At 42.2% G+C, this 27,437-nt stretch overlaps 1 long non-coding RNA gene across 1 annotated transcript in view; it reads right to left on the bottom strand.

Annotated features, from left to right (window-relative positions):
* LOC124607349 overlaps window positions 1-27,437 on the bottom strand; it is a 347,199-nt gene that overhangs the window by 133,224 nt on the left and 186,538 nt on the right. The window contains exon 3 of the long non-coding RNA XR_006978813.1: window positions 3,074-3,129. This is a non-coding gene — a long non-coding RNA (uncharacterized LOC124607349). The remainder of the gene's footprint in view (window positions 1-3,073; window positions 3,130-27,437) is intronic.

Here is a 27,437-nt window from a genome sequence, read left to right as displayed (position 1 = left end):
CAGTCAAACGCAAGGGGGATGTGTGTTGCATCAAAGAACAACTGTGGAAGCTCACATTCGATTTGGAACTTGAAAGAGTTGTACCGTCATGTACAAACCAGTTATTAGCATAATGTTGCAACATCTGATAGAACAAACGGAAAAGTGTTGAAATTGAACTCATTCACTTCATTTAATACATTTTATATACTGCTTTCCTGTAAGGAACTCCAATTCTTCCAGTTCACTTCGAAGAGCTTTGCCCTCAGTTCTAGTAGTTCTGAAACTGTCTCAGCCACAGTTTCTTTGGAGCAATGAATGACATTAGAGGAATCTGTGGTTATTACGTAATTACTGCTCCCCAGGCAATCGATCCTGATTTAATGCAATAAGTGATCATTTTACGAAGTGAGATGTAGATATTCAGAGAATACACACCAAACTTCAAAAAAAAAACACTAGCCGACATTATCCCAACGCCCTGTACAGTAGCACATGAAAAAAATGCCTATTTTCTCTAACGAGTAAAGACACTCCGCGTTCTGAATCGCAGTAACTGAGCGAGGCCGATGATGAACAGCTGTGTTTTCGCTCTTGAATGTTTCATCTTTACTTTACCCACCACCACCAACTAATGCAATTAGCACTTAACGTCTGCCGCGGATATCCTTTCTTTAAACTTTAGAATGAATTCAGTCACTGCACGACATCGAATCGGCACGTTATCACGGGCCAACTTCTCAATGTGAGTATTCCGACTCTATTTACGTCAGTACCGCGACTTCAGGTTCCAAAAATTGGAAAAGATGAGACCACCACTATATGTAAGATGCATACCACACAGTTCTATCAGCAAATCGTCATTACTATTTTCTGTTCGACTTTTATTATAAACTTATAGTTTCAGGATCTACATTAGCTGTTGTTGTTGTCGTCCACGTCGTCGTCGTCGTCGTCATCGACGACGTCGTCGTCCTCAGTCACAAGACTGACGTTAAATTTCAGTCATGCTTGCTTTTTTTAAAGCAAAAAGACAACAGGACAGTAGGATGACAATTATAATTTAAGACTTCTTGTGGTGTTCAGTCCGAAAACTGGTTTGATGCTCCGTATCCCGTGCAAGCCTCTACATATCAGAATAACTACTGCCACATACATACTTCTGGAACTACTTGCTGTATTCATCTCTTGGTCTCCGTCTACGACTTTTACCTCCCACACAACCCTCCAACACTAAACAGGTGATCCATTGATGTCTCGAAATGGGACCGAACAACCGATCTTTCTTTTATCCAGGTTCTGCCACAAATTTCTTTTCTCCCCAACTCTATCCAGTACCTCCACATTAGTTACGCGATTTACCCATCTAATTTTCAGCATTCTTCTGTAGCACCACATTTCAAAAGCTGCTACACCTTCTTGTCGAAACTGTTAATCATCCGTGTTTCACTTCCATACATGGCTGCAAGAAGTGCAAATCCCTCCAGAAAAAGACTCCCTAACACTCAAATCTATATTCAATATAAATAAATTTTTCTTCTTCAGAAATGCTTTTCTTGACACTGCCAGCACACATTTAATATCCTCTCTATTTCGTCCATCATCAGTTATTTCGCTGCCAAATAGAAAACCTCACCTACTACTTACAGTGTCTCGTTTACTAATCTAGCTCTCTTAGAATTACGTATTTTAAAATTTTTTGTAAACAATTTTTTTCGCAGAAATCACTCTGGATTACACAAAAAGCTATTTAGTAAAATTCAGCTGAAATCCAGAGCGTACATAACAACGGTGCAGAAATTGATGCGTGTCCTTGACCTAAAGCCATTAGATACAGGTCCATACTGTTGTATAGTGAACAACAGAAGAGTTTTCGGTAGATCAGAACATATTTGTGACAGGACTTTCCCAAGATGAAACGGGACGAATGTGGAAGTGACAATGGGAGTGTAATAATGTTTAAAATACATATAATTTGTGTACTAGATAAATTCAAAGCTCCAAGAGGTTCTTCGCAGACGATACTGTAATATATAGAAACCTTGCAACGCCGAAAGCGTTCAGCGAAACACAGAGAAGCTGGCAGTTGATCCTGAACATAAATGAAGTTGACGAACTACGCATAAACGGAAGAGATCGATTACTTTTTAGTTAAACCACTGACGATAAATCGCTGCAAACAATGGTGAAGTACGTGGAGGTACCGCCCATAGCGACCTGAAGTGAAATGTCAGATAAAACCAACTGTGAAGAGAAGCGTAGGTCATGCTGAGATTCAGTGAGGAATCTTAAGGAAATGTACTTCATCCATAAAAGAAGTGGCTTACAAAGTAGTGTAAGACAGATTCTTGAGTACTGTTCGGAAGTTTGCGACTCTTGTCAGGATGGATTAATAGGACGGGAGTTGTTGATTCAGCAGAATATTCCTACTAATATTACAAGGTCTTGGGTCACAAGAAGGGTAACATGTGTCTTCCTCTCACGAAATTACCACAAGACAAAATTACCACACAGTACAGTGGAGGAATGATTGTGTTGCAAGAAGTACGCTCTGCGTCACACCATAATGTCGCTTCCGGAGTGTAGGCCCAGCCAAGAGTAATTAACAGAAATGTAAAACGTTGGAGGTAATACAAAGAAAGAAGTCATTGGCTTGTAAACTACTCGACAGTCTGGGATCTTCACTAGATAGCATTGATAGCGGAAATAGAGAAGACCGAATGAAGAGCAGAACTTCTCGTTGAAAGTTCATTTAGTAAACATGAAAATGTCAGACGGATGCTAGCGATCTCCACTGGCATACGCTGCACGTGATGCATTCTACATTACAGTATAGTCTATGTTTAAATTCCGAGAGAGTACGTTCATGGAAGAGTCAATAAACATATTGCGTGAAGGTAAAATTAGATAAATCCGTGCCCACGCCAGCAATCGTCCAAATGGGATAGTTTCTCGGATTGATTTGCCTAAATAATGCAGCTTATGAGCGGATTACCATATAGATTTCTGCCACGAGAAAGAAGAAACTGCAATATATCAGTGACTGGTAACGGTGAACAGAAACGCGCTGACGGAACGCGCATGCGCAGCTTACCTTAGCAGATAATCCTCACGCGCCGTGACGACCCATGCAGGGACGGTGCGTCTCTTCTGTAACGAAACAGAGCACTCAATTAAAGGGCTGCAGGTGCGACGAAGTTAAGGAACATATTGAATGAAACGATTCTACACACACTAGTCCTCCACATTTTCTTTGCAGACACACAATCCAGTTATAAAACTGGTTCCATTTCTTCAACTGTGAAAAAAGCTCGATATGCGTTTCCCTTCGTTGTACGGCCAATGCTAGAACAATTTATTCCGTTCCACACATTCGCAATTGGAACACACTGCCCCAACTGGAACCTGCTTGAAAAGATCCAAGATCAACTACTTGCCGTGATCTCAAGCAACCCGCCGTCTACTGCGGTACGGAATGAAACGTAAAAATAAGAATCACAATTCTTGTCACACGATACCTTCAGATACGAGCCGTCTCTATGAACGTAAATGACATTTCTGCAGAAAAACTAACGTAGAATGACCTCTGACACAAAGAGGCAGTTCCGCAGTCTTCAGTGACGTTTCAGTGTTGTGTCGAACACTAATTGTGCAAGTCATGTGAAGATTTATATTGGAGAAGACTATGGCTGTTAAGAATAAAGAAACAACAAGCACCGAGTAATGGAAAATCAATGTAATTTAACATGCATCACCATATAAAGAAACGTTTGTTGATTCATAAGACATAAGCTGGTGAAAACTATGCCAAATACACAAATGACAGTCAAAGTAAACTGAACATACAGGTATTAATGCATTATAATCAGAGATATAAATAAGAGAGAGAGAGAGAGAGAGAGAGAGAGAGAGAGAGAGAGAGAGGACACTTGAATGACCCTGGATGAACACCACATGCGACAGCTCAGTCTAAGTCAGTGTAACTAAATCTGCCAATTCTCCAGTACTGCCCAACCAGATAGGCAATGTGGCATCCGCAGAAATCAGCGCCAATAAAACAAAATAAAACAAAATTCTAACACTTTTATGGACAACAACGCGCGAGCGCAGCGAGCAGAACGGGTGTAGGAACTCTTGAAATGAGAGATGATATTCGGCGAATGGACTGACATGCCCATTCCTCCGACTTAAATCCCATCGAGCATAAGCGGGATGCGTTGAGAACACGTACTGCAGCACGTCCACATGCATCAACAGTTCTCAGCTGCGCTGATGGAGGAATGGAACGTCGTACTACAGGAGCTCCTTACTTACCTTGTGGCTACGATGGGGGCACGTTGCAGAGCACGCATTATCGCCCATGTTGTCAATCAAGAAACATGTCCAGCCTCTTGGAATTTCCAGGGCACCATCATAAATCGCGGAGACTCCACTTTAATTATTGTCTACATCTACATCTATACTCCGCAAGCTACCGTTGTGTGCGTGTCGGAGGGCACCCTGTACCATTACTTGTCACTTTCCCTCCTGTTCCACTCGCAAATAGAGCGAAGGAAAAACGACTGTCTGCACACCTCCGTATGAGCCCTAATTTCTTGTACCTTATCTTCGTGATCTTTACGCGCGATGTATGTTGGCGGCATCGGAATCGTTCGGCAGTCAGCTTCAAATGCCAGTTGTCTGAACTTTCTCAATGGTGTTTCCCGAAAGAAACGCCGCCATCCCTCCAGGGATTCCCATTTGAGTTCCCGAAGCATCTCCGTAAGATTTTTGTCCGAACCTACTGGCAACAAATGCAGCAGCCCTCCTCTGAATTGCGTTTATGTCTTCCTTCAATCCGATCTGGTACGGTTCCCAAACACTCGAGCAGTACTCAAGAAGAGGTCGCACCAGCTTCCTATAGGTGGTCTTTACAGGTGAGCCACTCTTTCCTAAAATTCTCCCAACAAACCGAAGTATACCATTTGCCTTCCCTAGCACAGTTTTCACATGCTCGTTCCACCCCATATCGCTTTGCAACGTTACGTCCAGATATTTAAACGACTTGACTCTGTCAAGCAGGACATTAGTAATACTGTATCCGAATATTGCAGGTTTGTTCTTCTTACGCATCCGCATTAACTTACATTTTCCACATTTAGGGCTAGCTGCCATTCATCACACCGACGGAAATTTTGTTTAAGTCGTCTTGTACCTTCCTACAGTCATTCAGCTTCGACACCACACCGTACACCTTAGCATCATCAGCACCCATCCTGTCCGCCAAATCACTGGTATATATAAACAATAGAGGTCCTATCAAACTTCCCTAGGACACTCCTGACGATACCTCTCTCTCTGAATAAGAGTGTTATTTCTGTTCGTCTCATTGCATACTTCTGTCAGTTACTTTCTATACTACATTGTAGCAGTTCTTTCCACGTATGACCCAACTTTCATCGAGCTATGTTACTTCATACTGACACTCACGCATCACGCTAATAGTTTCGTCCTCAAGTTTTGCACTCCAGTGTATTTATGGGCGAGCAGCGACACGCACACGGCCTTTTGTCTCAGGTTTTCAGCCCTCCGTCTGGGGGATGTTTTTACCTTTTACGAGCGGTATTTTATCGGCGGGCGTGCTTGGCGGCAGTCTGCGTAGTCTGGGCGAGGAAGTATCCGCGGTAGCTAGAACACTACCAACGTTCAGGTACCGATCATTGGACTTAAAGAGTTATTTTAGTGAGTACCGAAGAACTTTTAGTTAGAACATTTGATTGCGGTTTTCAGTGATTGAGTCTGAAGACCCATACGCAGTTCAAGTTTATTTGTGGGACTTAAGGAAGCTGACAACTTAAAAATATTGCTATGGTTAATATTGCTATTCAGGTCTGATGTTTTGTGCTTGTTACTACAGCGATTATTTACGGTAATGAGCCTTAATTGTATGTTGGGAGCAATAGTGAGAATCTGTGCTGCGGACAGCTTCAAATATTTGCTTTCGAATTTCTTGATTAATGAGCTGTTAAACGAACTTTATATGCATATGTTCAGTTTACATTTCTCTGCTGCACTACATTAATTATTTATTATTCGTCTTTGTTTCAATTTGAATCCGCAATAGTTTAAGACCACATTCGCAAATGTGTCATTTAATTGCAATTAACATTTACTGGGTTTAAATGATGATTATTGTTTGGACAGCGTTACTATTTCCATGGCATTTGTCCACGCAATTTATGTACAAATTGTTTCGCTAATTTGATTATTACATTATAATGGCCTAAGGGTTAGTTCTTTAATAGATGCATGGTATTCGGAGAGCTGGTGTAGAATCGTCCCTACGACATTGAAACAAGCCACGCTAATAAACTGGGTCGTGAATAGCCGACACCAAAGAGTCGTAATATCTTACCAGTAATCCCCCATTTGAGGAAACTTCGATAATTAAACGGTTGAATTACTTTCAGTTTTCTCATGACCTATGTCGGTAATTACACGATATTAAGACTACTAGCACGTGTCTATTTCGCTCTCAGCGTCCAGGTGGCTGTTTTTCGTTTCTTCGGTTCGGTATTTAAGGCTCTTAAATGTTGTGTATGTTTCGCATTATATTGGTATACTAATCATCATCAAATTTCGACAAGTCTGAAACCACTAAAAATAATCAATCTGATATTCAGTATTGTACATGTAATTCTGTGCAATAGGAAATGTTTATCTCAAATTTCGCTACTTATCGCTGTAGCGGCATTAAAAGGATTGTTCTCGTTCTCTCTCTCCCTCCCTCTCATTGTCCTATTCATAAACCGTGTTACTTTCTGTCACTCCGGACAGGCAACAGGAGGGTTTCAAATTTAACCGAGGAATGCCACACATTGTTTCATGATCACGAACTTCATGCCAACATCACTGTTGTCATATAAAGAAAGTCTTTCTCCCAACGAATATGCATTCCTGGAGATCATACCATACAGAAAAGTGGTGGAGTTATCAATAATCGAAGACCAGGTTCTATTTATATATATATATATATATATATATATATATATATATATATATATATATATATTACTTTTGCCATTTATCTTACAGTACTACATGCCTATAGGCACCTATTGGTAGAATTTAATTTCAGGAAGCTGCAAAATGTTGACCTATCGTGTACTATTTTATTTTCCATTGACAGATTGGTGAAACTGTTTCATAAGGCCAGCTTCCATACACGTACAGATGATCTGACTGAACGTGGTGGGAGGGCGGGAGGAGTAGAGGAGTGTGCAATACAACTTTGTGGAAGGTGGGTGGGTGGATGGATGGATGGATGGATGGATGGATGGAAATGAACACCAATTTCGTACAAAATGAAACTCAAATCATTTCAAAGAGAATAGCTCCGAACAGCAAAATAGAGTTCACAAAAAGTGGCTCCGGGAACAATTGCTTGAAAGCAATGATGCACTGATACGACTGTATGTGTGACAGGGGAGATTGCGACAAAAACTCTAGAAGATCATATATTTTTCTCGGGGGGTAATACTCTTCCGTGTCACTCGCTGTGTATCTGCTTTGATGCGGATTTCAAAACGATTGGATGTAGCAGTTAGGCATGGTAACCAGCAAAAGATAAAAATCCAGACAAATATAGTCATGCCGTATTGGGGGACCATCTCATATAAATTAGCGAGATGGTTTAACAAGAAAGGGGTTAAAATTGCTTTCAAGGCGGAAAACAAATTAGGATAGAGGCCGAGGAATAAGATCGGTCCAAATGAAAACTGGATGGGGAAATTGGGAATGTATGAAGTAAAATGTCATGATTTTGAAGTGAGATATGTGGGGCAGACGGGACGGAATTTTGAAGTTAGATTTAACGAGCATAATAATAGAGACAACGGTTAGTCAGCTGCAGCAAAGCATCTAAAGAGTGTGTATCACTCTTTGGGGAAATAACGGAAAGCATGTGGGTGTTGCACGTTAAAGAAAAAGAGTACTTGCTTATCAAATTTAGAGAAGGTAAATATTTATTGTGCCTTGAAAGATGAGTGCGTCGGAGTTTCAAATGAGAGGACGGAGGTGTCTAAAGGGCATTTCTGGGCACAATTTAGAGATATCTTCCGTAAGAAATAGCCACCAACATAAACTGAACAGCCGAAGACATTGATACACGGCCCCCGCGAGTATGCCGAAGTACCCCAACACGACGTGGCATGGTTTAGACTAATGTCTGAAGTAGTGCTGGAGGGAACTGACACCATGAATCCTACAGGGCTGTCCATAAATCCGTACGAGTACGAGGGAGTGGAGATCTCTTCTGAACAGCACGTTGCAAGGCATTCCGCATATGCTCAATAATTTTCATGTCTTGAGAGTTTGGTGGGCAGCGACAGTGTTTAAACTCATTTTCCTGGAGCCATTCTGTAAGAATTCTGGACGAGTGCGGTGTCGCATTGTTCTACTGGAATTGCCCCAGTCCGTCGGAATGCACAATGGACTTGAATGTAAGCAGGTGATCAGACAGGATAATTATATATGTGTCACTTGTCAGTCATATCTAAACGTATCAGAGGTACCATATCACTCCCACTGCATACATCTCACACCATTACAGAGCCTCCAGCTTGAACAGTCCTCTCCTGGCATGCAGGGTCCTTTGATTCGTGAAGTTGTCCACACACCCAGGCACGTCCATCCGCTCGATACAATTTGAAACGAGACTCGTCCGACTAGACATCAAGTTTCCAGTCATCAACAGTCCTATGTCTATGTTGACGGGCCCAGGTGAGGCGTAAAGCTTTGTTCAAATGATTCAAATGGCTCTGAGCACTATGGGACTTAACTTCTGAGCTCATCAGTCCCTTAGAACTTAGAACTACTTAAACCTAACTAACCTAAGGACATCACACACATCCATGCCCGAGGCAGGAGTCGAACCTGCGACTGTAGAGGTCGCGCGGTTCCAGACCAAAGCGCCTAGAACCGCTCGGCTGCGGCCGGCGTAAAGCTTTGTGTCGTGCAGTTATCAAGGGTACACGAGTGGGCCTTCGGCTCCGGAAGCCCTGTCGATGTTGTTTCTTGAATGGTTCGCACGCTGACAGTTGTTGATGGCCCAGCATTGAAATTGCAGCTATTTGTGGAAGGGTAGTACTTATGTCGCGTTCGAAGATTCTCTTCAGCTGTCGTCGCTCCCCTTCTTGCACGATCTTTTTTTTTTCAGATGCAGCGGTGTCGGGGATTTGATGTTTTACCGGATTCCTGGTATTCACTCGTGTAATGGTCATACGGGAAAATCCCCACTTCATCGCCAGCTCGGACATGCTGTGTGCCACCCCTCGTGCTCCGACTGTAACACCAAGTTCAGATTCGCTCACATCTTGACAGCCTGCCATTGTAGCAGCAGTGACTGATCTAAGAACTGCGGCCAGACATTTGTCTTATACGCGTTGCCGACAGCAGCGCTTTATTCTGCCTCTTTACGTATCTCTGTATTTGAATAGGCCTGCCTATACCAGTTTCTTTGGCGCTTCAGTGTATTTTACCTTGTAACACAGGATTTTTGCATGATATTTCCGTTAGATTGCAGCATAGGGACAGTTTTAAGTTAGAATGGGGCAAGGCCAGATAGGAATTTATGAACGATGTTATTATCGACAGTAGTATATTTAGTACTGAGCATTGGACTTATATCATAATTGGTATGTTATGGCAGCAGCTTTCAGTCTGCAACTGTACTTCGGGAACAGTAAATGCATCGGCTTGTGATGTTTTATTTTTTACAATTTGAGTTGACAATGCATGCGTGCAGCTATTTTTTAAAGTTATGACTAGGCATAATGGCATAAAAAATTTAACTCAGGATTTCTTCAATGCTTATACGTCTGTCGGTATAAGGAGGATTGTTTTATCTGGTTTCCTTGTTTTTAGCACCTGAAAATGGGATACTGTTATCCCGAAACACGTCGTAGCAAATGCACGATTGACCATTGGGCTGAATATCCTCAATATTGCTTTGTGTGTATCTGGCTTCCCGCAAGCCTAAAAGAACTGTCCGTCTAGCTATGACGGAGTGGGATTGACAAAGAAAGCACACGTGTTTCACCTGTGGGAGAACGGGCATGTAGAGCGATGGTGAGGTGGACGGCAGGTAGTGGGCCGCGACAGGTCAGGCCGACGTGCGTGCGTGCTGCCGGTTGAGCAGCCGCGCGCCTGTAGCCGCTAGACCTGCCCGTGACGTTTGCACTACGAGGCCCCGCCACACCCCGCAGTCTGGCACAGACATTCTCCTCCCACAACTTCAGTGGCAGAAGTACCGCACTCCGCTACAGCGTCACCAGTTCGTCGTCTTGTGGTTGGCGTTGCTGATTCTCGATCACGTGGCCCCAGGTTCGATTCCCGGCCGGGTTGAAGATTTGCGCTCTCTCTCTCTCTCTCTCTCTCTCTCTCTCTCTCTCTGTGTGTGTGTGTGTGTGTGTGTGTGTGTGTGTGTGTGTGTGTGAGGGAGGGAGTCGCGCGCGTGCGCATCGATGTGCCGGTGTGTGTGTGTGTGTGTGTGTGTGTGTGTGTGTGTGAGGGAGGGAGGGAGTCGCGCGCGTGCGCATCGATGTGCCGAAGTGGCGACACACAAAAATACTTGCGCGTACTTCCCACGTGCAGTCTTCCGCCCATTAATGTCATACGTAAACTTCGTTTCCGCTGTTCCAGCTGCCATAAGATTTGAGATTTCCTCCTGGCCCAGGGTTCTACAGACAGGCCGCGACAGATGCTACCTCCTGTGGCACTGCACTTGAGGTCCACGACCAGAACGACTGGCGTGACCATGTCTATTTTACTGCCCACGTCGTCCCAGATGTTTAAATGTACATTGAAAGCTTACGTAAAACCATGCCATCGCCTCTAGGAAAAAGAGGTTCCCAGATATGTGAGTGGCTCGAAGTAACACAGAACCCAGCACATTGTTCTCGACGGCCTGTGTTCATAAGAGACAAGGGTATCGTCAGAAGCACCGCATGTGTGGCGGACCGCTGTTACCTTCCACATACATAAATGATCTGCCGGACAGAGTGAACAGCAGGCCGCAGCTCTTTGCTAATGGTGCTACGGTTGACGGGAAGGTTTCGTCACTGAGTGACTGTAGGACGATACGAGATGACTGACAAAACTTCTAGGTAGTGTGATGAACAGCAGCTAGCTCTAAATGTAGAAAAATATAAGTTAGTGCAGATGAGTACAGGCGTAAAGCTGAGAAGCGATATGAAATGCAATGGGCCTGTAAGGGTTGCAGTAGGGAAGGGGAAACGGACGACTTCGGTTTATTGGGAGAATTTTAGGAAGGTGTGGTTCATCTGTAACGGAGTAAAACGCATATAGGACACCAGTGCGACTCATTCTTGAGTACTGCTCGAACGTTTGTGAGCTGCACCAGGTCCAGTTGAACGAAGACCTCGAATAAAAGTCAGAAGTGGGCTACTAGATTTGTTCCCGGTAGGTTCGATCAACACTCAAGTATTACGGAGGTGCGTCGGAAACTCAAATGGGATTCCCTGCAAGAAGGCGACGTTCTTTTTCGAGGAACGATATTGGAAAAATATAGAGAACTGGCATTTGAAGCTGATTGAGAAACGATTCACTACCGTCAAAGTACATTTCGCCTCTGGACAAAAAATGTAAGGTAAATTACAGCTCGTACGGAGGTATAATGGCAATAGTTTTCCTCTCGCTCTGTTTGCGAGTGGAACAGAAAAGGAAACAACTAGTAGTGGTAGAGGGTACTCTCCGCCAAGCATCGTACAGTGGGTTGAGGATTATTTATGTACATGTAGTTATAGTATGGGCTACGTTGTTCGTTTATCAATTATCCAATATCTTACAGAGTGAACTGTGCTATGCTTTTGAAAATACACATTCGAGCAGACGCTAGTAACTCCATGAAGTTATTTGAAAGCGTATCCGACCGTGTACTAGGTACTGAAGTGAAAGTGAATTTAGACGTGCTTTTGCATGTAACACAAAGCGTAATATACATAAACTGGCTGATATCAACACTGCAAAGACAGTAAGAAAAAGAAGAAACAAGTTGTATTACTGTACTGCAAGAAACTCAGGAGAAAGTGCAGCCGATAACCTCACAGCACTTGGCTGAAAAGTACGTTCTCCTTATCTTTCTTACGAGATACGTAGCCTGAGAGTTAACCACACTGTGTGGCCGTTTCAGTTCTGCGGCCGGGAACCACTAAGAGATTGCGAACATAATAATTCTTTGCCTTTATCCACACTCAATGAAAGTTTCATCAAATTCTACAAAGACAAGCCCAAAGAGCCTGAGTCCATCAGAGGTGAATAAGGTCCGAACGACGTTTTCCACAATCTGAATCGGGCGATGATGATCTACCATTATCTGCCAACCACAGCAGCAATCCTCTTTCCTCTGTACCTAGGAGGGGGGACGAGACGTAATTTCATAGTTTTGCTAAGAAAGGTCAGTCCCTGTTTTATGTATACATTTTTGGTCACTGTGACTCGTTTTATGAGCCCCGTTACTCTCAAACACTGAAACGTTTATCAGATGTGTAAATGAAGTCTTGTACTGACTTAACTGTTACAATTAATAGCAGTTTTGTTATCTATATGTCATATAAACATTTATGTCCACACACCGCCAGCCACCTTATGGCGCATGAATTAGAGTACTTCGGGTACCACCAGGGCCGGTTCCGGACCGTTTTTCCACACAAGCGACTTTCTAACATTTCATAAAACACATTCCCAATAAACTGTAATATAAAAAATCAATTCTGTTTAATCTGCCCTCTCGTCTCCCCTACCCCCGCTTTTGGTTGACAGATTTTCAACCGTGCCAGTTTTAGCTAGTAATTTTGATTAGCACTGAATATACATCTTGTACTTGGGGCCTACCCGGAGCCCCTCTCATCTTGGTCCCTCAACAGGCCGCTCGTAAATGTGACACGTCCTGTGTAGAAACTCACAGTTACGGCGCCTCTGATGCCCATCTCAGCTTAGTGCCCCAAGCGGCCGCCGTGTGTCGCTTGTGTCTTAAACCGGCCCTACACACTTCGTTCCCTGTACCATTCAAGAATGGAATGCTTACTTAACGAACAGGCATGAAATGGACCGCGTTTTTCTCTACCTCCTCTGTGAATCCTGGCTGATAAGGATCCCATACTGAAGTACAATACTCAACCGAGGGTTTTAAGGTAGTTCCTATGTGGGTGCTTTACTTTTCACTGAGAATCTTACAAAGAATCTGATCATTACTTTGAAAACCATGACACCTCTTGGGCTCTGCGAAGTAATCCACTTGGCCATATATTCCCCAAAAAAATGTGGTTCCGTGAAATTCGTTCCGCAAATCTGCAACAAATCGTTATCAACTATAACAGACCTATAGTTACGTAATACTGCACCGCAACCTTGTTGAAAATAATAATCATTCGAAAGGCATTCGTTGTTCCAACAATTGAGCAATATCTCCCTTCAAAAGACCGCTGTTTCGGTGGTAATGTTACGTTGTGTGATGGAAGTGGAAATTTTCGAAAGTATCGAAGAATTAAAGTGTTTCGTATTCTTCCCTTGCTGTCTTGGGAAGAAGGAAATGACCACGATCAAAATAAACAAAGGAGGCCATTTTTTTCAGGGCACGTTCCGTTCCATAATTTCTAAAATCGCAAGTCGCAAGTGGGTATAGAAGGATTCGAAAATCTTTCTTTTTCCAAACACGAAGTGCAAATCAAAATTTCTCTAAACTACTGACGTCTCCTTGCTGTGAGGTCCAGTACTGCATATTTCTACGGGAAAATAGGAAATCGATTATCTCAAGAAGCATTTGACAGAGCTTCTTTGACAACGATCTGCTTTGTCTATTTAACGCTTCCTCATACAGCGATGTATGTCGGTGGAGATTGAACTTATTTTCAGTTGTTTTGTGAGATTATGTATAATTTTTGCTGGTATTACTTTAGACCTCACGAGTGATTCCTTCTGTTGGTTTCATGTGATTTTTTGCCACCACCCTCTGCAGTGCTTTGCCTTGTCTTTGTCTAGGTGTGGTTCTTCTTTCGCGTTTCAGTTTCTCAGTCAATGAACTTTGGGCAGCTTTAGAAGATCTAAATATCACTGATGCATTTGTTACTGAGGCGACATTAAATGATTAATCCACGTTCGAAGTTGCTGAGCTCTCTTGACCAATCCAGTCTCCTGTTACTGCGTCTCTATGGAAAACAATACTCTTCGCCTCTTTTCATAGTAGCGGGTCTGCCTCTCATGATATCAATCACATGGGGACGTCTAGATTTTTTGATCAGATTGTGCATACTAGTTACTGTTAATACTACGAAAGCGTAAAGTTATAGCTTTCAGAACTGACTGTGCTGAAGCGAAGAAATATTTGATGGCTACTGCAACGCATTATCTTTCGTTTCTATGACTGGCCCCCCTGTGTCAGATGCCAGAGCTAATTCAGTTTCTTCTATTCGCTACTCAGTTTCATTAATAAACAATTTTTTCCCTTCAATGTTGCTGCTCTTTTGCTGATGCTTAAAGGACGCCACGCCTCGTCGCTTCGGACTAGCGCTCCTTTACTTCTCTCCCATTCGGTAGAACTTTTTCCATGGAAATCCAATCGGAGATAGTGGAGGCCAAATGGCTTCACAGCAGCAAACTGCTATTTTCCTGCCGAACTATCGGTGCGTTTAGCCGAGACATACTGCGGGAGAGAGCTTGCGAGGCGGTCTCGCGAGGCGATAAAAGAAGTGGAGCCGTTCGGATTCAAGGGCCCCTTGGGAAACGGAGACGGTTTGGGGTGTGGGCACGCGATAACATTACCCAGAGTTAACAAGAACGTTGCTTCTAACGTCCCTCGCTTGATAGTATATACAATGTAATTTTCAAAAAAGTATTTTGTGGAAGGTGATACGGCAGTAGTCACTGAATGTTGAAAATGCTTTGCGAAGCTAGTACTGAAAGGATTCAAACGCTGGCCTTCTCATATGGCTACCTAGATCAAGAATTATTTCGGTCTTGTCTGCAGTCACTACTTCTGTGTTTGTGAAGCTCTTTTAACTGCGCCTATCGAGGGCTAAGAGAAAAGAGAATTACACACAAATACATTAAAGGTCTGTTGCATGCATTCACTAGCCAATCGGCTTGTCGTACTTCTCTGCGGCTGTACGTATTAGCTGTGTGGACGGACCACCATAAATTGTAGACTGTATTTAATGTATGAATACAAAAACATTTGCAATTAAAAACATGAAACTTTAACAAAGTCACAATCTTCACAACGTAAAATGTTACGTAGTTTGCCGCTACCTATTTCTATTAGCACTGCTATTGTGAGCAAAGGTCTGCTGCCTGTGGCTTTGCGAACACGTAAGTAAGTCTGATCCTGTTGCAGCTTTTTTAAATCGAAGAGAGTGTCTCCTTATCTTTCTTTTTCGCTCACTGTCCTGTCGTTTGTCGCTAATACCTATGAACTGTTGAACCGTGTCGGATTTGCTCTTGACAATAGTTACGATCAGCGATCAGCCTGTGAATGTATCCCTTTCGCTGGCTGGAATGTTCCGTGCAAGCAACTGTAAGTATCCTGTGACTGATGTAGCGTGTAATTTCTATATTTACTTGACGACTTCAAGACATCAAGTTCTTTCCTTACTTTATTCTCTGGAGGTTACCGAAGAGCTTTGGTACACGTAAAGATATAAAAACATTTACAAAAATTATTTTTTTAGGGTGGGGGTTGACCTCCGTGTATCCCCCCCCCCCTCCCCGACGGCCGCAGTCCTCCCTGGATACAAGCCATTGCCTAATTACAGAAAAGTGAAACACATTTTCAGACATTGAAATGAAGCACAGGGAGCGTAGCGAAGCAGCTGACGTCTGTGTACAGTGTGATTCAGCTGCCCCTATCGCTGTTGTTTCGGGCTACCCTCTATGTTATATGTGGCATCAAGAACCACGCGCGAAATTTTCATATTTTCTCGCTCGCTACGAGCAAACTGTTAGTCCTACAGGAAAGGTGAGCAGGACCTTTTTATAGGAAATTTAATGCACTTAAATTTTGTACTGGGACACGTTTTCACTAGAGACCGTAGCTTTGGAGTTATTCAAGAAAAACGTACTAAAGTGACCTTCAGACGCATCTCCATTTTCCCACTTAACCCCCAGCGGTCAGGATTACTACTGTCTTGTTCATGGCACACCTTCCTACCACTGGACAAAAATCTGCACGATTTATTTTACACATTCGACACTTTTGGTCTTCACTATGTGGTCTTATTACGACACCGGCTTAGTTGAGCACTTACAAATCGCAAAACTGACGTTTGCGTACATTTTACCGAACAGTTTTGACAATGTTAACAGCACAAAATAAGCAAACGCTTCGTTCTATTACGAAACTACTGTGCTTGTAGGATTAAGTTTGGATCGAATTATAAACGTAATTAATTTCGCAACGCTTATGAAAGTCTTTTTCCTTTCATTGTCCTCACGGTTACGTTTAAATTAATAATGTTAACGAAATAGAGGAGTGTGCTGGTGGCGTAAAAGTCCAATCAAGAGAGACCAAAAAAGGTGAATATCGGGAATAGTTCATGTAGCCGAAAGCTTTTGTACAGTGGTAGGAGGGAGTGCCACGAACCATTTTGCAAGAAACCCAGACTCGAAAACCATTGGTACCAGTGAAAACGTACCCCGGCACAGAATTTCACCACAATAAATATCCTACGAATAGGTCTCGTTCATTTTTTCTGTAACACGAACAGTTTGCGCGTAGCGTGTGAACGAATATGGAAACCTAGCGCATGGTTTATGAAGGCCAGGTATAACATTGCGGGTTGCATAAAATGACAGCGGTAGGGGCTGCTGAATCAATCTGTACGTTCTTTCCGAAGCGTTTACGCCTTGGTGAACTTGTCGAAGGTCAGGTCTCAATAAAATGCACACAGTAAGTTAATCTGATTTCACTGTAAGAGATGTGAAGGCGTCAGTTAAGCCTTCCACTAGCCGATTTCCTCGGGGATATCACAGCTACATGTCCCACGTATGGAGACCGCATCGCAATGACGTGTGTGTGTGTGTGTGTGTGTGTGTGAGAGCGCGCGCCTTGTTTACTCTACAGACTAGAGTGGGAAAGCAAGATGGGAAAGTAATTTGCCGCAACGAAACGCGAACAAGGCGGCGCAATTTTCCAGCGGCTGCTGCCCTCTTATTTCCGTCTCGGGGCAGGCTAGACAGGGAAGCCGGCAAAATGAAAGCACGGCCGGGCAGACGAGACCAGCGCCGCTCGATCGCCGCGCCGCGACGCTAGGCGACCGTCGACCTGGGTCGAGCGATCGATCATCGTCGACCGCGGAGGCACGGCCACCTCGGCCGCCAAACGTCACCGCGGGCTTATCAGGTCACGGCCGAGGGCTGCGCTATCAGCTTCTGCTGAGAGCTGCTCACTTGACGTGTTGGCGTAACAGGCGCTCTGCGAATGTCCTCGAGCTCAAGTTGTCTCGAGCGGGAAACGACTGCGCTTAAAAGGAAGAGCAGGCAGGCGGAGGAACGTACGTAACGTGCTATTCACTACGCAGTGCAGGCTTTCATGTATTATATTTACATCCTGAGCAATTTTTGTTGTAAGGGCACCATGCCGTGGTATATGGCATGTGTCAAGCGTCTACGTTTCGTTTCCCAATGGTAGAGATATCATAAGAAATATGGTCTGTACAAACCCAGCATTCTTCACAACGGGATCAGTCTGCAATTCATACAGAGCCACAGAGGGGGTTACCAATGGCAGGTTGCATCCTTGGACACTCCTGTTCTATGAACATGAGACCATGTTCTAAGGCATGTTTCAGTGCCAGCGTTCTGCTCCTAATGCTGGAAACATCCACAGCGGCTTTAAGATCGTAGTTAGTTGAGTGTCAAGTGAGCGCAGTTTTAAGTTAAAAAATCAACTAACTACGTCGTTGTTGCCTATGTGGATGTTTCCAGCATTACGAGACGATACTTTAGGCACCGAAAACGTGCCTCAGATCACGGCCTAACGTCCATATAACAACAATCACCAAGTTTGTTGACTTCCTCCACAATGGATGTAGATTGCTCTCTTGTCTCTGTCAAGAACATACTGAGTTTATACAAAATGCATCAGTTACACTTTTAAATAACTTTCAAGGAGTATTCTTCTCATTAAAAGAAGAAAATGGATCCACATAAATTGTTTAAGTCCGAAAATGCTCTTTTGTGTTGTTCAACGAAATGAAGTTCTCAAGTCACCTCATAACAAATGTTTAAAATTTCCCCTGCTGTTTTACACACACTCGTCGCAATTTTGCCGGTCGCGCATTTTCAGAGACTATTGTACCGTAGTACTAATCTCCTACGCCCATAAGTATGTCTGCAGACATAACGTTACGCTTTCTGCAGGTTTAAGCTTGTCCATTACACCTCAGTAAAGGCTTAGCCAATTTCTTAACATTATGAACTCAGATACAGTTCAGATGCTATTTTCCACATAATTTCAGGTAGTATTTTCCCTTCATTTAAGCCGGCCGAAGTGGCCGTGCGGTTAAAGGCGCTGCAGTCTGGAACCGCAAGACCGCTATGGTCGCAGGTTCGAATCCTGCCTCGGGCATGGATGTTTGTGATGTCCTTAGGTTAGTTAGGTTTAACTAGTTCTAAGTTCTAGGGGACTAATGACCTCAGCAGTTGAGTCCCATAGTGCTCAGAGCCATTTGAACCTTCATTTAATTTTGAATCAGTACATCCATGAATCACTGTAACATGACCAGGCGTAAGATTTACCTTCGAAGAAATCCATATAAATAGTAACAAATCTTAATTCGATAAAATCTGAAATTGTTTCACTGATGTTTGCTGCAGTAGTTTATGCCGTATTATCCATTATACACAAAAACAATAACCATGTACGTAGCTTAGTTGCATTTAAGTCCTCAGTAAGGTTGCTGCGGACGTACGTTATTGCTTCCTAATTCCGGCTTGTCATATACGGCCAAGTGGTTGTGAAACAATATGGCTTCTTTCACATCCAGTGCGGGTAAGATTACAATCGCGAATGAAAGTAAGGTGGGTATTCGTCGTAATACGTGCAAAAAGCCCACCTAAAGCTGTCTCGGTCGAGTTGCTTTGTTTGTTAAATGTTTTGCACCAGGAGCAGATCTACGCATTATTAATAATCTCTCCATTTCGAGGCTCACAATCGTAATTATGACTGATATTTAACGTTTCACTCACAATCACTGTTCTGTTACTGAAGAAATATGTAAGCAAAAAATAACAAAAAACCTTTATAATGTATTACGTGCGACGAGCAAGACAGTATCTCAGTCCATCGTGATATGCTACTTATCGTACTGGCAGATATGAGATTTATCGAGAAGCTACTGAAGATCAGTAGACCAACGCTAACGTATAGCCCAAAATAAAATTTCAACGATGCTACTACTGAAGGCTTTGAAATCAGAACATGAATTTGACCCTCTACTTCAACGGCTTATTAGAAAAAAAAAAAAAAAAAAAAAAAAGTACAAGAACGGCGCAAGGAATTAAAACTTCGGAACTTGTTCAAAAGTTTTAAGGATTGTGACTAAGAAGAATGGGGTGGAAGTAGTCCGTTTAGTTCTTGCACATGACATAGAAATAAGGACAAAAGGTTTTGCAACATTAACAGAACAAAGTAATGTACTAACAGAAGCAGCAGTTTGCAACTATCTTTACAAGAGGGGGAAGAAAAAGAAAACAGAAGAAGTAGTGTAAAATTTCATCATGGACAGTAAAATCCCGTTAAACACAGGATACGGGACAATCAAAACGTATGAATATCTTTAAATATCTAAGTGAATGGATGACAGGCAACAGCCCACCTGAAACCAAGAACTGGCAGAAAAATGGAAATAGCTTTCCATTTCAAACGAAATTTTACAGTATAAATTCGTTTTCCAAAAATAACAAAACTGTCATAAAACTAATGTGTTTAAAGGCGTGCCTTACCCTCTCTGAGGTATGATTACTAGGGGTATTAGAAACAAAAACAGATAAAGATGTTACACAGCCTATTGGGTGAGAATTACAAAACTGGAATCTATACTGCAAAAATGAAACAAGAAATATTTTCTATTACAGAAACAAATACGACGCAATACGCATATGTATAGCTCAATTATTATGGTCACCTAAGAAGACCGAATGATTCCTCATAGGCGAAGCGCAATCCCAGCATATTTGAATGAACACAGAAAACTAAAATATCGTGGTGTATGAACGTTAAAAAAAGATCTAGACGAAATGAGTAAACAACCACAAGACACGCAAAACTGGGACATTTTCACACCAGCTGTAGTGACATTAGGTGCTTTCCTAGATAAGAAGACTTGATGCCAAATCGAGCACCATTCTAGACACAGTGCACTGATGACAACGTCTGGCTTTACAGAAAAAATAGAAACTGAGAAGAACCATTATAATGACTGTAAGCTTATTGTGGCCCTTAGATGGCCAACTAAAGAAACAAATACATAAAAATTAATCAAAAATCAGTAAATAACTTCCAATAAGATGAACCCCACGAAAAATGTTGACTTCCCACATTTCGGAAGACTGCTATGAAAACTCATTTAAAGCAGAAGATAAATTCAAATCACTGAGAGCATTTTTGTTATACCATCAGATAATGCAGTGATGCTAGCTCTTAAGCAGTGTCTGTGGCTGCCACAAATGAATTGATTATAAATTTACTGAAGCGTTACTTCAGTAGTCAATCGCAATGTACTTCGTTCACATCATACAGTATAATTCCTCATAATCTTAAACAATTTCAATTCCAGCACCATCAAGGAACCGAATGTTGGCTGCGGAACGACGACAAGTGCAACACAAAGGTAAAATTTTCCTGCTCCAAATTCTAACTTGAAGTAAGTGGTGCGTAACCTACAATCCTTACTCTCCTTTTAGAGGGAATTCAGGGTGGCCGGTAAAAAAAAACTTGTTTCGTTACTAGGTTTGAACGACACACCGCTGCTCTATACACAAGGACAATAACACGCTTTAGCTCCTTGGTGACAAAAATGTGCTACAAAGGCACTGACAGTTGGAAACAACTGTCTTCTCGACATAAGCTGACCGAGTGTAAGGCCGGCGGCGGATATAAGTAGAGGCCCTTTCGCAACAAGTAGCCAACGAGGCGGAAGTTTTCTGGCAGCTGCCCACGGGGTAATCAGCGGGGCGGTTGGAGCCAAAAAACGCTGTTCCGCCACGCGACGTATTAACATGATCACGGCATAGAACTACACGAATAGCACGCTGATCTTCTGATGATTGCTCTCAGAACAGTGGTTCCCACTCCATCTGCTGGAGTCCCAACGGAGACTAACGAAATCTGCGTTTGACACTTTACGATGGAAATTGCGAAGGTTTCTCGAAATATTGTTAACCCTTTAATGCCGACTGTCGCGAATTCGCATCATACCATTATGACGCTTTTAAGTGGGAGAAGAACTGTTTTCGAGCACTAGTGCCGCTTGAAGCAACTTTTACATGAACGACCCCTGTGCGTGTGATATGTGCTGGTAACTACTGAACGTTGGTTGTATTCGTGTAACGACCTTCATTTATTGTGTGCGCGTTGCGAACAAAGACGCGATGTTGTGTTCACTGTTTCTAGATATACAGGTAAATACGCAGCAAAGTTTCATTCTGAAAATGGTATCATATTTTGCTAATATCTGTTAGCTGCTGTAATCCATATTTCGATATGATAAACTAGATACAACTTTCAGTGAACACGAAAATACTGTTTTTGTAAAATAGGCATCATCAGAATCTTAGGCACATTTATTTGCACATGCAAGAGGTAAACCAAAATGAAGAAAGGATAATTCCCATTCATCTTTAGTGTTAACATGCTCCAATTCCGGAGAACGACGGTTCAAAGCCGCGCCTGGTCATACTGATTTAGGTTTTCCGTGATTATCCTAAATCGCTTCAGGCAATTGCTGGGATGTTTCCTTTCAAGGGCACGGCCGACTTCCTTCCCTAATCCGATGGGACCAATGCCCTCACTATTTGGTCTCTTCCCCCGAATCAACTAACCACGCTTCAGTGCCATCTTGTGTTTGTGATTTAGGTTCCTGCGCTTTTATGTATAACAATGATCAATGGAGTCATGTGGCCAATATGTTTTCAACTCTGTTCTCGTATTCATCTCTTGGTGTGTCTACGACTTTTACCCTCACGCTTCCCTCCAATACTGAAATGGTGATCCCTTCATGTTTCAGAATGTGTCCTATCAGCCGATCCTTTCTTCTAGTCAGGTTGCGCCACTTGTGTCTTTTCTCCCCTATTCTATTCAGTACCTCCTCGTCAGTTACATCGTCTACCCATCTAATCTTCAGCTTTCTTCTGTAGTACCACATCCCAAAAACTTCTATTCTCTTCTTTTCTAAAGTATTTATTGTCCATGTTCCTCTTCCATACATGGCTACACTCCATGCAAATCCCTCCAGACAAAACTTCCTGACACCTCAATCTATACTCGATGCAACAAATTTCTCTTCTTGCCACTGCCAGTCTCCAGTTTATATCCTCTCTATTTCGACCATCATCAACTACTTTAAGTGTCTCATTTCGTAATCTAATTCCATCACTATCACCTGATATAATTCCATAATATTCCATGAACCTCGTTTTGCTTTTGATGATGATCATCTTATGTACTCCTATCAAGACACTGTTCATTCCATTTAACTGCTCTTCCAAGTACTTTGCTGCATCTGATAGAATTGCAATGTCTCGGCAAACCTAAATTTTTTTTTCTTCTCCCTGAACTTAAATTCGTACTCCAAATTTTTCTTTGGTTTTCTTTACTTCTTGCTCAAAGAACAGCTTTAATAACATAGGGGATTGGCTACAACCCTGTCTCACTCCCTTCTCAATTTGTGCTTTCCTTTCATGCCCCACGACTCTTATTACTGTCATCTGGTTTCTCTGAAAGTTGTTAATAGCCTTCCGCTCTCTGTAAATTATCCCTAGTACCCATAGAATTTCGAAGAGAGTATTCCAGTCAACACGGTCAAAAGCTTTCTTGAAGTCTACAGACGCTAAAAATGTAGGTTTCTTATCTGAGAAGCCTTAGGGTCAGTATTGCCTCTTACGTTCCTACATCTCTACGGAATCCAAACTGATCTTTCCGCACGTCGGCTTCTACTAGTTTTTCCATTTGTCTGTGAAGACTTGTTAGTATTTTGCTGCCGTGACTTATTAAACTGATAGTTCGGTAATTTTCACACCTGTTAACACCTGCTTTCTTTGGGATTGGAATTACTATATTATTCTTGAAGTCTGAGGGTATTTCGCTTGTCTAATACGTCTTGCTCATCAGATGGAAGAGTTCTGTCTTAGTTGGCTCTCCCAAGGCTTTCAGTAGATCTACCGGAATGTTGTTTCAACTCAGGTCTTTCAGTACTCTGTCAAATTCTTCACATAGTATCATGTCTCCCATCGCTTCTTCATCGACACCGAGCGAGGTGGCGCAGTGGTTAGCACACTGGACTCGCATTCGGAAAGACGACGGTTCAATTTCGCGTCCGGCCTTCCCGATTTAGGTTTTCTGCGATTTCCTAAATCGCTTCAGGCAGATGCCGGGATGGTTCCCTCGACAGGGCACGGCCGACTTCCTTCCCCATCCTTCCCTAATACGATGAGACCGATGACCTTGATGTTTGGTCTCTTTCCACAAATCAACCCTCCAACCCTCTTTCTTCATCTACGTCCTCTTCCACTTTAACAATATTGCCCTCAACTGCATCTCCATTGTATAGATCCTCTGCATACTCATACCACCTTTCTGCTTTCTCTTCTTTGCTTAGGACTGGTTTTCCATGTGAGCTCTTGATATTCAAACTGGTAGTTCTTTTTTCTCCAAAGGTCTCCTTAATTTTCCTGTAGGAGGGATCTACGTTTCCCCTAATGATATATGCTTCTCAATTCTTGCATTTGTCCTCTAGCCATTCCTGCTTAGCCATTTTGCACTTCCCGTCAATCCCAATTTTAGGCGTTTGTATTTCCTTTCGCCTGCTTAATTTGCTACATTTTTACATTTTCTCCTTTTACCAGTTAAATTCAATATCTCCTGCGTTACCCAAGGATGTCTTCTAGCCCTCGTCTTTTCACCTACTTGATCCTCTGCTGCCTTCATCGTTTCAATTCTCAAAAAGCTACCAATTCTTATTCTACTGCATTCCTTTAACCCGGATTTTGTCAATCGTTCCCTAACAATCCCTCTGAAACCCTCTACAACATCTGGCTCTTTCAATTTACCGAGGTCCCATCTCCTTAAATTCCTACCTTCTCGCAGTTTCTTCAGTTTTAATCTACAGTTCGTAACTAATAAATTGTGGTCGGGGTCTACATCTGCCACTGGAAATGTCTTCCAATTTAAAATCTGCATCCAAAATCTGTCTTTTTATGTTAGTGCCTCACATATTTCTTCTCTTCTATTGCTTAGGATGATGGTGCTGAGAATGAGACCGAAAACATTTTTCAAGATCGGGGGGCTGTTCGCAGAATGCCAATACTAATAGTGCAGTAAAGAGACCGCTGCTGTGGCAGACAGTACCAGCTATTTGTAGCACAGAGTTACACCTGTTTGGAATAATTCGTTGCCAGAAGCAGATGACGTGAAAGCTCCCACAGATTATTTTCGCAGTGTTTTTGGCGACTTTCTTTTAGAGCATACGGTTGAACGAACTAACATTTTCTGTTCAGAATAACATAAGTAGGTCATTACAACTCACAAAAGACGAACGTGAGCAGTTTCTTGTAAGTATATCGTCTCTCTCGCACCCGTATGCACTGGGCAATGGCAAGTCCAGCGACATGTGCTTATTTTATATCACGCGATTTGTGGAAAGTCATCAAGAGAAATGTGCATTTAAATGATAATGACAGAATGACTAATACTCATGATCCAAACAGAAACAGACTGTTCAAAATACGTCCAGAAATTGGCTCGTTGATTCCAAAGTTTCAGGCTAGACCTCAAATTCAGATGATTTGTGTTGCTGAGCAGATGGTTCCATTCAAACGGCAGTCTGCAGTGAAGCAATGTTCTCCCAAGAAGACCAATAAATTGGGATATAAAAATATTTATTTTATGTGACACAAAAAGAATGACACATAATTTTGAGATTTATACAGGCAAACCTATTTTAGTGGCAGGTTGTCCGGACGTAAGGGCATGTGGAAATATTCTGTTAATTTACTGAAGACAGCCAGAATTTTTTTTTTACCACAACTGGTTTTCATCTACAAATTTCCTTGTTGCATTGATGAAGAAGGGGGATTTATTCAGTGGGAACATTTCCCCCCCACCCCAAGCCTTGTTCCAGATTTTACGTTTTCAAATGATAGCACCAGCACCTTGAAGAAGCAAGGAAGGGACACTTTCGAAGAAAAGAGGGCTACGGTTGAAGGTTTAGAGTTCAGAGGAGTAAAATGGTTTGACAACAGAGGTGTAGTTCTTGCCAGTACATCTGCATCTAATCATCCAGTTAGTGCAATAGAAATAACACAAAAAGCACACAGTCAGTATCATCCCCTAACATTGTTACAATCTACAATAAATTCATGGGAGGGGTGGATTTGATGGATGCTCTAACTTCATATTATAGGATTTTCATAAATTCAAGGACATACTATCAACGGTTATTTTTTCATCTGTTGGATATTGCAGAAGTGAACTGTTGACTGCTGCATCGAAGGGAATGTGACATTTTGGGAATTCCCCGTCGCAAACAAAATGATGATCTGGAATTCAAATCCAGAATAGCACATGCTCTCTGCAAGCATAGAAAAGACATGACACGAAAAAAAGAGGTACGCCCTCATTGCGTATGGAAACCGAAATTCAATGTAAGAAGGTCCAAAAAGCCAGTCCCATATATGTAGAATAGATCACTAGCCCTTTGTAACAGAAAGACAAAGATGCGGAAGCCCTATCTGTAAAGGGCAGACTCATCATGTGTACAAAATGCAAGCTTCACATTTACCTAGACATAAACGCAAATAATTTTAGCCAATTTCATGAGCAAAGTAACCTTAATCTCGTGCATTGGCTTTAAAATAAACACAAATGTAATTCAAACACATACAAATTATTTCTTTCTATCTTATGAGAACGTTCAATAAAAAAAAAATCCCTCCCTCAATGAAGAGCTTTCAGTCCTCTATTTCTCAAATTCTTGTTATCACATATTTGACACATACCTAATTATATCAGTTACGTGTAACATTTCTCACATTTGACATTAAAAATGATCTAACATCCCAATACTGGGAACAAAATTTGACTTCTGATTTTTTTTCTCAGTAGAAATTAATTCAGGCGCCGACGGGTTAAAAGAGGAAACAGGAATGCGGCGGCAACTTTCAAACAACCAATGTCGCCGAGAAACCCTAATGTTTTGTTTTTGATTTATTAAACCAACAAGCAACAAGTCAATGAGACGGCTGGTAATAATCACTTCTGACATTCTCTTATGTTCTGTTTGCTATCGACCTGTGAACATCAGTTGAAATCCCACGCCCATTCCTTTAAGTAGTGCCGAATGGATTCAGTATCCTTAATGCCTCATCCGATAATGAAGAGTATGCACAATTTACCTTTCGTCCATATGTTCTACTTCTGTTTCAAATTTCACTCTCCGACGAGACGGAAATAGGTAGATGTGATGTACGTGTACAGGCAAACAAATGGTTACAATTTCAGAAAAACTGGATGACTCATTCACGAGAAAGAGCTTCACAAATTAAGCAATTCAATAAAGTCTTGGTCCATCTGTGGCCTGTATTTCTTTTGGCAAATGCACGCACAAAGACGTACATAAGTCATAATACTTTCCTTGGTGAAGTTAGAATACTTTTACTTTAGTTCAGATGTCATTCTATTTCTTCTTCCGCAATGACGTGCTGACAAATGTGTTCCATGAACAATATCAAATAATTCGTCATTTGCTAATAATGTAGTACATTATCGGTATTCATTTCCATTAGTGTTATAAGTTCCTCTCTTCCACTAATTGTTATTTCCGCAGACTTGCATAATATTTTATTGTTCCCTTGGCTCCACAAGTTTTCTGCGTTTCCTCCTTCGACTGTAGTGCATTTATTGAACTCATCATGTGCATAAAATACCTTGTTATCTTTTGGTTTACTGTGTAGGTTAAGGCACCAGTTTCGTCAAATTTCGCACCTGTTTACAGGACATGCGCGAACGCCATCGATATATTTATCGCTCTCCATCTGTGCCCTGTCGTCGCATTCATTTTTGGTTTATAATTAAAGCCGCGTTTTCGCTTCCTGAAGTCACTTCACACACTGTCGTCCAAGAAGGGCAATCATCACACATTAACCAAGGAGAGACTGAAAACTACGAAATTGCCCGGATAGTTTTGTTTCAA

The sequence above is a fragment of the Schistocerca americana genome, chromosome 3 (assembly GCF_021461395.2).
Source record: "Schistocerca americana isolate TAMUIC-IGC-003095 chromosome 3, iqSchAmer2.1, whole genome shotgun sequence".
NCBI classification, from domain to species: domain Eukaryota; kingdom Metazoa; phylum Arthropoda; class Insecta; order Orthoptera; family Acrididae; genus Schistocerca; species Schistocerca americana.
The sequence above is the reverse complement of the archived record's forward strand: the minus strand, read 5'-3'. Positions and strand labels throughout refer to the sequence as shown.